Here is a 14,508-nt window from a genome sequence, read left to right on the forward strand (position 1 = left end):
AATAAATACAATTAATAATTAGCAGAAGCAAACACATGTTGAATGAGAATTCATTAGCAGTCAGTCAAGTGCAAATATGCTATCAATCATGTTGATTTTTTTTAAGCATCAGCAAATTTAATTCCATCTCTTACAAGGGGCGAAAGCATGTATAGATAAGTTCACAACTCACCAACAATCATTTTTTATTATTCATGTTTAGGTAGCACTTTAACATTTGCAAAATGTTGTGATCCTCACAGCATTACTATGAGGTACATACCATAGGTATTATTTTTCCCCTTTAACAGATCAACAAACTAAGGTTCTGAAAGATTGTGATTTCAAGGTCATAGAATTATAACTGCCAGAGGCAGGTTTTTGAGCCCAAGTCTACCTTAGTCACTCTATCTACTACATCATGCTATAATGACAAGACCATATTCACAAAAGTTAAAGGAGTCAGTACAGTTCCCAAGTAGTTTTGTAGAAAGTTAAGGAGCTCGAGAGGCAAAGATTCTGAATTGAAATTACACCTCAGATAATTACAACCTGCTTAACTCTGAATAATTCATTTACCTTTCTATATCCTCAGTTTCGTTATATGTAAAATGAAGGGGCTTAATTAGATGCCTTCTGAAGACCCTTCAATCTCTAGATCTATGATCCTATGACCCTGTGACCTCTTCCCTGGAGAGGGAAAGAATGCCACTCAATCTAAGGGAACTGATGGAATTATATCTGATGCCATTGAAAAGATCATATACAAGGACTCTTAAGCTCTTCATTAATTTTCTTTTTTAATTTATTAATATTTTATTTGTTTTCTAATGTTATATTATAATAGTTTCTACCTATCATTTTTTGTAAGGTTTTGAATTTTACAATTTTTCCCCCACCATTCCTTTCCTCCCTTCCTCCCCCCCCCCCCCACAGAAGGCAATCTGATAATCTTTATATTGTACCCATACTACACTTTGATTGAAATTGAATGTGTTGAGAGAGAAATCATATCCTTGAGGAAAAAATAAAATATTAGAGATGGCAAAATTATGTAGGTACAGAAGATACTTTTTTTTTAAAAAAATTGAAAGTAATAGACTTTGGTTTTTGTTCAAACTCCATAGTCCTTTCTCTGGATATAGATGGCATTCTCCATCATAGGCACTCTAAAATGGTTCCTGATTATAGCATTGATGGATTGAGTAAGTCCATTAAGATTGATCATCACCTCCATGTAGCTGTTAGGGTGTACAATATTCTTCTGGTTCTAGTCATCTCTCTCAACACCAGTTCATGCAAATCCTGCCAGTCTTCTCTAAAATCCCATCCCTCTTGGTTTCTAATAGAATAATAATGTTCCATAACATATATATATATATGTTATGGAACATTATATATATATGTACATATATATATATATATACATATATATCACAATTTGTTTAGCCATTCCCCAATTTGTTTAGCCATTCCCCAATTGGTGGACATTCACTAGATTTCCAATTCTTTGCTACTACAAACAGGGTTGCTAGGAATATTTTTGTAGAAGTGAAGTTTTTACCCTTTTTCATGATCTCTTTAGGGTATAGACTCAGTGGTAGTATTACCATATTAAAGGGTATGCACATTTTTACTGTCCTTTGGGTGTAATTCCAAATTGTTCTCCAGAAAGGTTGGATGAGTTCACAACTCACCAACAATGTATCAGTGTCCTGGATTTCCCACATCCTTTCTAACATTGAACATTGTCCTTTCTGGTTGTATTGATTTTCTACAAGCAGAATGAGATATATATTTTTGCTAAAAATGAGTCTGTAATGATTAAACAAATTCAGTGGACTTTTTGATCACGTCTTTATTTGTCATCCAAATAACTACTAAAAAAGAACCTTCCTTCTTCCTTAATCAATCATGTACAAGATTTATCCCTTGAAGCAAAGGATTAACCCAAGGTGGATGGATCAAAAATAAGTTCTTAAGGATCCTTCCTTATGCACTGAAATGGAGAATGTCTCTAATTTGGAATAGCATATCCTAGACCAGAGTTATAACTAAGGAACACTTACATTTGGGGCAAAGGGTGGAGGAATGATGATAAGGAGTTGTAACTCACTTTTGAGTACACCTACCTCTGAGGACAATTATCAGCAAAATCATAACCTAGAATGAAGCTACAGTCACAAAGGGGGGGCCTGTATATAAGGAGGAGTTCAACTGAGATGTCCCTTTTGGTATCATAAGCACCCTCTAAATAGCAGCTCCCCAGGATCCAAGTCTAGGTAACTTCACCCTAGTTATAGCTCCCTATACTATACTATACTATACTACTACACCATAATGTTCTCTATACCATTCTCTATACCCTTGGAGATTTGGTTTCCTCACCATAAAACATATGGATTATTACAGTGAAGGGTTCATTTCTTTCAGTGTAGATTTTAAATGAACAGAGTATCTTCTTTCCAGTGAGTAAAGACTAATTCAAGGGACTTCTCAAGGTCAAAAATGAAATTAAATGATAGAATAGAAAAAGTCCCCATGTGCTTATGAATCCCCTTATGAATGCCCTGCCTCTATTGCTTAAAATGTTCTCCACTACCCAAACTGTTCTGTGTTTCAGTGCCCTCCAAACCCAAAGGCAGTTTCCAGTCTCTATAAGGAGCAATCAAACTGCTGGAAAGATATCTTTAAAATGAAGAGGACTCCAGACTCCAACACATCTTCCTGCATAGCAATGAGCATTTTAGGAGGGAAAGAAAATCCCCAGACTTCAGCTTCCTTGTTCATTGACACACCATAGAAGAAAAAGAAGCAGCAGAGTAGAGGAAATGATTTCTCTGCTGGGCCAAATAAAGTGACTCCATGTTTTAAAATCCACATAAACAACCATGATTCCCAAACAAGCCTCATTTGGATTCTTACTCAAACACACCAAATGGGAAAAAATGATGGGAGTGGGGGAGGGGGTGTGAATCAGAATACTGCAGTCTGTAAGATCCAACCAAGACATGCATATTGCTGCCTTATTCATCATGTTCTATTTTTTTTACAAGGGCCAAAAAATATGTGCTTGGTTTTGTTTTGGAGTTTTCCCAAAAGATCTTTTCTACCACTGTCAATGCACCTCTGCAGATATCAATTAAGGCCAATCAAGAGGTAATAATTAAGCACCTATTATTCATAGGTTCAGAGCCGGAAAGGACCTCAGACACTCTAAAGTCAAACTCCCTCATTTTATAGAGGAGGAAACTGAGGCCCAGAGAGGTTGTGACTTTGCCAAGGTCACACAGGTAGCAAGTTATAAGAAAGAACTCAGACACCCTAACTCTGGAGCCAGATCTCCTTATAGCACACCACAATGCTTCAAAATAAGTGCCATTGTCCTTTGGGTACTTTCATTTCACCCTAGGGAAACATGAACACAGATAAATAAAAGCAAGACATGTCCAAAGGAAATACCAGATGAGAAGGGATTTATCTAAGAAACCAGGCTAGCAAGCTTCAGGGTCAGGATTAGCACTCAAGATACAGCCTTCTTTCTAATGTACCACAAGAGCCTGCTATAAGTCAAGTCAAGCTTAGAGCCAAGCCAAATCAGGCCCCATGCTAAGTGCAGGAGGTTACAAAAAAAGGCAAAAGCAGTCACATGCCCTTGCAAAAGTTAAATACAAGATCTAGGTTGGACATGTGAAAGGCTCTGTGCAGAAGCTCCTATTTTAGATGAAACTTGAAGAAAGCAAAGACCGTTAGCTAGGAAGGAGAACATTCCAGGGATGGGCGCTGGTCAGTGAATATGGAATTGAGAGAAACAGCAAGGAAGGCAGTGGTAAAAGAACAGGTGTAAAGAGACCTGCAAGGTAGGAAAGGTTGGATAATTAAGGCGTTGAAGTCAGAAAAGCACTGGAGGCTATTGAGTAGGTCAGCAGCATAGTCAGACCTGTCCTTCACAAAGCTCACATGGGAAGCTGAGTGGAGCTCTCCCTCCTCCAAAGTGCAACCTCGGTGAGCCTGTAGCAGACCCTGAGAATCCCACCTAGTGCAGGTAATTTTTGGTAGAGGAGGCATTTTCTCCAGCAGAATTCTCCAGCATATGAATAGTTTACTCAAAATAACAGTTCCTTCTCTTATTGGAGTGTGTGATGGCTGGGTTTCATTCAGGATTTTCCTAGTAGAGCAAGGCCTGGAGGGATCAGAGATCGGGACAGTGCACCTGAGGTAGTGGGAAGACATACCCAGACAGCAAGAAAAGGTTAAGGGCCCTGGCCATGAAGGAGGTAACATTGGGGCATTGTATGCTCAAAGGGCAGGGGAAGTTAGGAACAGGGGAGAGGAGGAAATAGAGTGATCATTTATTTAGCATAAAGCTTACAAAACACAGAACCTAAGTTATCTCACGTCATCTTCACTGCAGGACTGCTAGTATTAGTATCATGAACCCCATTTTACAGATGAGTAAACTGAGGCTCAGGCAGGTCAAATGATTTAGCAATGATCACATAGCCAGTAAGTTATTGGACAGGATTCCCAGGTGAGGCTCAGCTCAATCTAATGTAAGGACGAGGAGAAAGATATTGAAGAGGAGGAGGAGGCGGAAGAAGAAGCACAAGAAGAACAAGATCGAGAACAATAACAAGGACAGCAAGAACACAAAAAAGAAAAAGAAGAAAGAAAAATATGAAGAAGAAGAAGAAGAAGAAGAAGAAGAAGAAATAGGAGGAGAGTCCAAAGGGACTCTCCCAAAACTTAACGGGTCTCTACCCCATAGAAATACCCACAAAAATGAATATCTTCAATACTAACAGTCATAATAAAAGAGTGATAAGAATAGTATCATGTGGCATGAAGGATAAAAGCTGCTATAATTATTATCTTTTTAATTCTCATAAAAGTGGTAGTAATTATAATTAATAATGGTGACAATAAAGGTAGTACCAAAAATGCTATTAGTAGAAAAAGTAATATTAGTAGAATTAATAATTCAAGTACTAAAACTAATTAAAATATTAATATTAGTGATGATAATATCAGAATTATTCATTGCCATAGGGGGATTGGTCAATAACAGCCTTGATCATAGAGCATACACACTTTGCCCTGCCTGGTTACAAGTCACAGTGCTCTTTAGACTATATTAGAATACTTAGACTGAGTATTAGTAATACTAATCTATCATAACAATTCCAATAAACAGAACTGATAATAGCAAAGACCATGGGAATGGTGGAGAGTGTCAGAAAGATCCACAAGTAACATTTGACCCAGCAAATCAACGACTCTCTATATCCCTTAGGCAACTTCCTAGTAATTATTTACTAAAACACACATGGGCTTGCAATCTTGTTTGGATGGAGTTTCCACCCAGGGAATTTTCAGTCCTAATGAAATCACAATCTCTGCACCTATTTTACCTAATACAACCATAACAACTAATAGTGAGTATAGCACAAGGCTTTGATAACAAAATCAAAACTACACCATAAAGATAACCAAGTCCACACAGGTATGCAGTAGACATAGTTTTGATTTTCCTTAAAATCTTTACTTGTCCACCATGTGTCAGCCCTCTTCTGGTCTAGGACCAATTTGCAGAGCTGGCACTGACAGGTTTCTATTTACAAAGGCAACAGACATTCTAGCTGCCAGGATACAAGTATAGTCAGTACCTAAATTTATCTGATTACTATGTGTATTTTGGGGCTAGAGGGGTTAATCGTGACTTCTGCAAAGTGCATTAGCTTCTTTTTGAGTCAATTTTGTCTTTTGTGTGGCTGAATTCATCTTGTCTGATACTCAGTAAGCAATAAACACTGTATTTCGTAGCAAACAAAAGAGCATTTTCACATCATTTGATGATCTGGATTTCATGTTTGCATTTTTGAAATTATTGTTTTAAAATGCTGGCGGCACGCATTGTGATGGAAACCTAACCAGATCTCTTTCTGTTTGGGATTTTAATACTCCCTTAGCTGAAAGGCAAAGATTTTTCAATAATATGAAAAAGGCCTGCTGAATTACAGGAACATTGGTCTGATGAGGCCATGTACAGGATATATTACCAGCAATATGCCATCCTAATGTGTCGGAAATGTACTGCTCTTAAAAAAAAAGTCCACATTAATAGAAAGTATTCACTTCCACCCTAAGAAATTGATCATTGTTTGTTGGGACTTCAGAAAAGAAAAGCAGGGATGATGCAGCATCAGCTGTGGTAAGCATTAGTGCATTCCGATCTAATTTCCAGTCAAAATCCAGCCCATTAAATACAATTTTGGAAGACTCAGCTCTTTCAGGACCAAGGGATGTGCAACTCATATCTAATGAAGCAGTTCTCATGGTGAACTGAGTATGAGCATCCCGAATCCTGATGAACTGAGAGCAGCAGCTCAAGTCACAACCCCAAGAGGAAGGAGGAAGTTACTATTCTTGCTAAGGAGCTACATGACTCAGGGGGCTGAGGGAAAGGAAAGTCCCCAGACCCAGTTCTCGGTTTCATGGGTTCTACTTCACAGCTTAGACTCTGTGACTCTGTGGACTCCGGGACACTATGCCCAGGAGGGGACCTACCACATGTGACAGCACAAGTTAATCCGATGGCAGTCATGACCCTTGTATAGGCCCCCAAACAATGTCATTTCTTTATCACATTGGCAATAAACTATAACCATCACTCATTGCAGTGCTATTGTGAGTTAAGGGAAAGCAAAAGGATGAAAAGGTGATGGAGGGAGCAATATGAAGAACAGGGAAAGAGAAAAAAATGGGAAAAGAGAGAAAGCAAAAGTGCGGGAGGCAGAAAGGAAAAGATCCTACAAGGTTAGAAACTTTCCTTCTCCCTTCTCTAGAATTGATCAAGTAAACAAATTAAACAAATTTTTTAAAATGTATTAAGAACCTACAGAATAGCAATAGCAGATTTGTAGTTACATATACAATCATCTTTTTAATATGCTGTGTTGTGAAGATACTTGCTTTATTCCATAAATTAAAAATAAAATAAACAAAAAAGGACCTACTATCTTCTAGGCACTGCACTAAGGATAAAGATAGACTAAAAACTAAATAATTAACATTCTTGAGAAACTCATAGTTTTAAGATTCTAAGGAAGGAAATGTCCTTTCACCAACCATATTTTCTTGGTGCCAGTTGGGTGGATTATGGCTAAACTAGACTTATTTCTTAATTTGATCTTTTCCCCTCTTTAATCATCATTTTGGGAAATTCCAAGTTGACATGAGGAACTTATTTTAAAAGACAAGTCTAGAATTTGCCCTGGGATCAATCTCCTTTATTGTTCTTATTTATAAGTCTTGGGGATAAAAAAGTAATGTTAAAAATTAGTAATCCTATACATGAATCTTAATGGCATGTATTTAATGTAATCAAAATGCTATAAGGAATAATAAGCACAATGCAAACAGAGAAGCATGGAAAGACTTATATGAACTGATGTGAAGTAAGCAAAGCCAAGAGGACATGTAAATCACCACAAAAATAATAAAAGGATTGTCCCCAAAAAAGAGATCTAATAATACTCCATCCCTTGACTTTTACAGAAGCAAATAAGAGTACATGAGTGTGAAACATTGCAAATAATGTCAAATTTTTCAGTGTATTGGTTTTATTGATTTTTTTTAAATCTCCTTTTTTTATAAAGTATGCTTCTGTAGGAAAGAAAGGGAAGAAGTGAAGAGAGAGTCTATAAAACTGTTTTTTTATTTTAACTGTTTTATTATTGAAATATTTTCATTCCTTCAAAAAATTCCACTCATTTCCCTCCAATCTTCCTTGTCCTTTATTTGAAAATTCTGTGGTCAATGGTCATCTTGAAATGTGTTCATTGGGCAGTCTTATTTGTGAAAGAAAAAGAGGAGAGGAAAAAATTGCTGTCCATGGTTAATGGAGGGCTTTAGCTACTAGCTCATAGGCCAGCTCTATCTCCTCAGCATCTGGACAGGTAGAGGCAAATTCCTCTCTGGCATAAGCATTACACAGGTATCTTTGGGCTCCTCAAAACTCCTCCAGGATAGAAAATCCCTGATATTTCTTACATACAACCTGTACAATGTGGAGTTTTGGCAGTTGACTGCAATCAGCCTATGTGAGTTCATCACCATCCGGAACTTTCTGTGGGAGATACCCGCACCTTCTGCATTTGTTTGATCAATCTCCTCAGGTGTTGTCAGATAGTTGTCCAGAACCTTCAGGGCTTTCATCATCCCCTTCTCCAAATTTGTACTGAGTGCTGGGTTTGAATCCTTTATGAAGGCAGAAAATTTGGCAAAGGTATCTAGACCAGCTGTGTTGGATTCTGGATTATTAGCTGCCAACTTGGGATACCTAGGTGGATCCAGAACCTCTTCCAGAAACACTTCAATTTTGTTAGTGTCTGTGTGTGTACTTCATTGCCATAGAGTAAAAATGGGAGCTGACCTCCAGGACACAACTTTTGTACTGTATCTGTTCTCTTCTTGGTGTCTACAGTGGTGACATTGAAGATGACACCGTTAAGCCAGAGCACCATGAAAAGTCTTTAGGAGAAGGGGCAGTTTCCAATCTTGGCACCATCACTGCCAGCCTTGATAAACAACTAGGCCTGTGCCTGCTCTTCAGCCATGGCTGTGACTGGGACCAGGAAGCAGCAGGCATTAGGGGAACTGGGAGGGACTGGAGTTGGAGGGAAGGTGGGTTGTTTGGGGAGTTTTCTTCCCAAATGTACTTGGAACAGCTCCTCTTAGCTCAGCAAGCAAGATACATACACACATACATACACACAAAGACCCACTTAGACACCCCAGCTAGATCCAGATCCTTCCCCAACCCCCCTATAAAACTGGTTTAAAAATTACAACTAACTACAAAAAATACTGGAACACAAAAAGCCTTCAAAGATAAATTAAATTATCAGTATAGCTTAATAGTATGCTGTTTTTCCTTTAGAACTGGACTTTTCATCCCCCTTAAGAGAAACTCTTCCTCATGGAGATTGGCAACTAATTTACAGATTTTATAGACTTGGAATTGCCTGAGATTTTGGCTTGCCTTTGGTCACACATTGTGCATTTTAGAAGTAGGATCAGAGGAGCATTGGATCACAATTTCAAAGCCAGAAGAGATGTTAGAAATTATGAAATCCAAGACTCTCATTATACTGATGAAGAAACTGAGGGAAATGACTTATCCAGGAGGATTTGAAAGTGGGATATCCTGACTCATCTACACTCTCTATCCATTGGACCATGCTGTCTCTTAAGTAATAAGACACCAAAGTGTATTTGTGCATCTTGGAAAGACTTTCAATAAGGTGTGAAACGAAAGGGTTTCAGATTAACCTTCTGTTAGCCAGAAGCTATACTTCTTGGATATTTAGAAACTATTATTTGCATTCTTCCTTCCCAAATATGAAGATTAACTGGGTTATAACCAATACTGTTGACTCAGTCCCTCTAACAAGAATGCCCTCTCCCCCAAGAATAGGAAGTAGACTATACAAGATTAGTTGTCAGGTGTTGGGTCATGAGATGCACACACACATACATGTGTATGAATATGTGTAGTATTGCATGTGATACATTACATATATCATATAAACATATAGTTGTTGAGTCATTTCACTCATGTCCAACTCTACAGTTTTCTTGACAAAGGTACAGAGTGTTTGGCCATTTCCTTCTCCAGAACATTTTTATAGATTAGGAAACTGAGGCAAGTAGTATTAAGTGATTTGTCTGAGGTTGAGCAGCTAGGAAGTGTCTGAGACCAGATTTGAAATCAGGAACATAGATTTTTCTAACTCCAGACCTGACACTCAGATTACTGTCTTCTAACTGATTATGTGTGTGTGTGTATGTGTGTGTATGTGCACATATATGCATATTTGGATATATTTGTGTATATCTGCATACATCTATAAATGGACAGATATTTGTGGTGTCTTTATGTTTACACCAATATACAAATGTATATATATATATATATATATATATATATATATATATATACACACACACACATATACATATACATAGGCATATGGGTGTATATATATACACATATTCATATTTTTTCTTGTGATTGTATCTGTAAAATAGGGAAAATACACATTTTCTTGAGCTCTCTGAAGGGAATAGGGTGCATCTTTATTTTTTATTTTTTATATTTTTTTGGTTTTTATAAGGCAATGATTTAAGTGACTTGCCCAAAGTCACACAGCTAGGTAGTTATGAGGTGTCTGAGGCCAGATTTGAAGTCAGGTACTCCTGACTCCAGGGCCAGTGCTCTATCTGCTATACCACCTAACTGCCCCAGGATGCATCTTTAAAAAGCACTGAAGCATAGAAGGTATTCTCAAATATATAGAAGAACATAATAAATTTTAAATTGAAACTACTTTCATATTTACAAAGAAATCATTATATTTCCTCCAAACCTACATGTGATGTGATTCATAATTAGGAATGTGATTAACATAAATCATTGCTTTTTTGTATAAGCTAGAAATGCATATGGGACTCATTAGTAACATGGCAACATCTCCTTCAGTTTAAAAAGGATTAGAGAAGATAGGCAAAATCTTCCTGCAAGATCACATTAAAAAATTTTAAATGACCCATTTTCTCACAGACCAAGTACAGTAATGATCTAATGATGCTCGAGAACAAGAATCTAAAAAATCTCACATTGTTAACAGACCTCAGCTATCATTTAAACATAGGCTTATGGTCTCATAAACTCATAGGATCAGAGAACGAATCAGAGGGGACTTTGGGAAGTCATTGAATCCAATCCAATAGCCTCATTTTAAAGAGGAGGAAACTGAGGCCCAAGTTAGTTCATGTCTAAACAAGAATCCCCTTATAATATACTAGAGAAGAGACTAGCTGGCTTTGGTTTGTAGAATTCCAATCAAGAAGACCCCATAAGTTGCCCCTTCCATTTTGAGCATCTCTGATCTTTCTCTCTACAGTTTCCTTCCAATGTTTCTAATTCTGCTCTCTGAAGTCACAGAGAAGAAATCTAATCCCTAGGACATGTGACATCCTTCAAATACTTAGACAATTATCTGGTTAAGCCTATTTCTTTTCTTCCACAAACTAAATCTTTTCATTCTCCCCACAAATTTTTTTTTTTAGATTTTTCAAAGCAATGAGGTTAAGAGGCTTAGCCAAGGCCACACGGCTAGGTCATTATTAAGTGTCTGAGATCAGATGTGAACCCAGGTACTCTTGACTCCAAGGCTGGTGCTCTATCCACTGCGCCACCTAGCTGCCCCCTCCCCACAGCTTTCATCTTGAATTCTGGTTGTATACTTATTTCTAAAACTGTTAGAAGAATAAATACTCCAGAAATGTGGTCTGCTACCAGCACTCAGAGATTCGATAGGAAAAGCAGCCCAAACGACTAGGATTCCACACCAATTTTGCTTTTATTTACCTGGAGAAATGAAAAGCAGGGGCAGTTAGGTACTAAAGTGGTAGATTACTGACCCTGAAGTAAGACTGATAAGAGTTCAAATCCAGCTTTCAGACACTCAAGAGCCATATGATTTTGGTCAAGTCACTTAGCCTCCATTGCCTCTGAAGAAATGAAATCAAAAGAAAATGGACAGTACATCAGTGCATGGCACCATTGTCAGATTCTTTTCAAGTATAAAAGGAAGCAGTTGAACCCTTTGGTTACAAAGGATACTTCCAACTCTGACTCTAAGTTCATATGAAATTGGGAAAAGCTTAAAGTTTTCCTAAACCTACCATCATGTCTCCAAATCAATAAACATTTCTTTCTGGCACATTCAAAACATTGGTATCAGACACACACATGCATAGAATTACACACACACACACACACACACACACACAGATTTATATGTCTATACATACAGATAGATATATGTCTATATATAAACACATGTGAAGGTATGCACACATATCTTCACATATATGCATTCATGAAGACACATATAATATATTCATTTATAAAGCTATTTGTGCATTCAATTCCTACATGGATAATACTTATATAATACATGCATGATAGATACACACATATACATATACCCATATACACACACAGTTCTGCAAACTTCAAAGTGATTTTTGCCTTTACCAACTTTTCAATTTCACCTGGACTGACCTTCCAGTAGACTCTCCAAATGTTATTTCCTAGCTGTAAACATTCCCTCCAATTTAACTACCACACAGACAAAGAGTATGTGCCGCCAGGAAGGTCTGCCCGTGGCCGTCACAGATAAAGGATGCCGATATTATCGTAGCTACAGTGGTCTGAATAAGCAACATCACTGTGCCCTTGCTGACAGATGCCTTTCCTGGAATAATTTATCATATTGAGCCAGGTGAGCCAATAATCAATGACTGGGGCTTGGTAGGAAGGCAGACTTTTAGACAGCAAGGTCGGGCAGAGAGGCAGGAGCTAAAGAAGAAAGCATAGGTCCCTTTGCCTGCTGATTTCACAAAGGAAAGCACCACTGGGCCCTACCAATTTTGGCCAATAGGTCTTCTCATACTTATGTTTTCAACACAATGATTATGCAAAAGAAGCGTTAATTATACTATTGCCCCTCTCTCAGAATTTTGCTTTCTTAAAATTTTAGCCATTACTAACACATGTTTTAAAGATGATTTCTGTGACTGTCCTTCATCGAGTAACCAGAAATTCTCCAAAAATTACTAATTCAAGGGGAAGAGCTTCTGGATCAGAACAAGTTCACACACACAAAGAAGACCCTTGCTAGAGGCAACATAATTTTGAGGGTGTTGGGGAAGTGATTCCTAAGCTAGCTGAAGGAAGAGTTGATGCCAAAGGCATGGAAAACATCTCAAACTTTATTATTACCCCAAAAAAGGTGTTGGAGAGAATGTCAATAACAATTTACTCACATGATTCAGTGTCACCAAAGATGAGTATTGTTGTCAGATGAAAATCCATAAGGTGGAGTCCAAGTCAACCCCCCCCCCCCCCAGGACAACTCTCTAAGACTGGAATTTACAACATGAGATGTTCCCTCCTTATCTCTACTATTTAGAATGCATGGTTTTCTTCAAGCCTCAGTTCAAGTAGCACCACTTCTGATAGTGGAAAGGTTGCTGGACTGGGAGTCGGAAAGAACTGAGTTCAGATTCAGCATCAGACATTTTAAACCTCTGTGAGTTTGGGCAATAATTCACTTAGTCTCGTTTAGTTTCAATTTTTTCATCTGTAATACCAGGACCTATCTCACAAGAGTGTTGGAAGGTTGAAATGTGATATCACACATTTTCAAGTGATATATGTAAGTTGGTTATCATTTTTTTGTTCTAATTGAATGTGGACTATTAAAAAATTCATTTGGTAGAACAAAATATTGTCTTAAAATAAAGGATTTTTAACCTGGGATCAGAGAGCATTTTAAAAATATTTTGATAACTGCTTTTCTACTATAATTAATCCCATTTGTAATTGTATGGGTTTTATTTTATGAATTCAAAAACATCATGCTGAGAAAGGGCCCATAGGTTTCGGACTGCCGAAGGGATCTTGGAAAATAAACCAAGGTAGTTCTTCTCCCACAAACTGTTCCCAATACATATATCAAAATTTATTGAAGATTTCTTAAAAGATCTAGCAGAGTCAGCTTCATTGAAAGATCTGTTCATTAATAGTATCAGTAAAGAATAACAAACAGAGATGTACGTTTGTCAAAAATTGGCATCACTGTTATGGGGAAGAATCAGTGAAGATCCTCATCCAATTCAGGAGAGGGGGAGATTGGTGCAGATGAATTTTTGATGATGATATAAGACTGAAAAATGGTGTCTCCTGGAGAATTTCTCAGAGCTCCCTGAGTAATTACTCTATAATTTACAGAAAGCCTTTCCCAACTATTTTTTAATTTTGCTGCATTTTCTACATTATGTTGATTTTCATGTTGTCTCCACCTTTAGAGTGTAAGCTCCTTGAGGGCAAGGAACTGTTTTTACCTCTTTGGATCTTCAGAATTTGACACAGAGTCTTGCATTTTAAGTGAATGATAAATATTTGATTGATTGATTAAGATTAATGAATGCATTAATCCCTGTCTACCTCGATCCCTTGGAAGCTCTGATTTCATTCAAGACTTAGGGCAAATACCAGATTCCACTGTGAAGCCTTTTCTAAGTCCCTTTATCTACAGTGACCTTTCACTTCAAACTACTCTATATTCATTCTTGTTATATATATATATATATATATATATATATATATATATATATATATATATATATATATATATGTATAGATAGGTATATGAATACAAATATACATACATACATGCTTGTGTATTTTCTTAGGGTCTCCCCTATATGAATGTCATCTCATTGAGGGCAAAAACTGTTTGGTTTTGGTCTATGGGTCACTATGACTAGCATACAGTAAGCAATTAATAAATGCTTCTTGATAGATTAATTAATTGAATCACTTGATGGAAAGAATTTCCATACTGGAATTCCATGCACTCCAGAAATTACATACTAGGTACATAAGATAGCTAC

General features: G+C 37.3%; 1 protein-coding gene and 1 pseudogene across 2 annotated transcripts in view; both read right to left on the reverse strand.

Moving 5' to 3' along the window:
* Positions 1 to 14,508, reverse strand: part of LOC141520652 (catenin alpha-3-like) — a 1,797,877-nt gene that overhangs the window by 1,320,202 nt on the left and 463,167 nt on the right. The gene's annotated exons all lie outside the window — the stretch shown is intronic.
* LOC141520651 (chloride intracellular channel protein 1 pseudogene) lies at positions 1,443 to 9,991 on the reverse strand (annotated as a pseudogene).

The sequence above is a fragment of the Macrotis lagotis genome, chromosome 4, assembly GCF_037893015.1.
Source record: "Macrotis lagotis isolate mMagLag1 chromosome 4, bilby.v1.9.chrom.fasta, whole genome shotgun sequence".
NCBI lineage: Eukaryota > Metazoa > Chordata > Mammalia > Peramelemorphia > Peramelidae > Macrotis > Macrotis lagotis.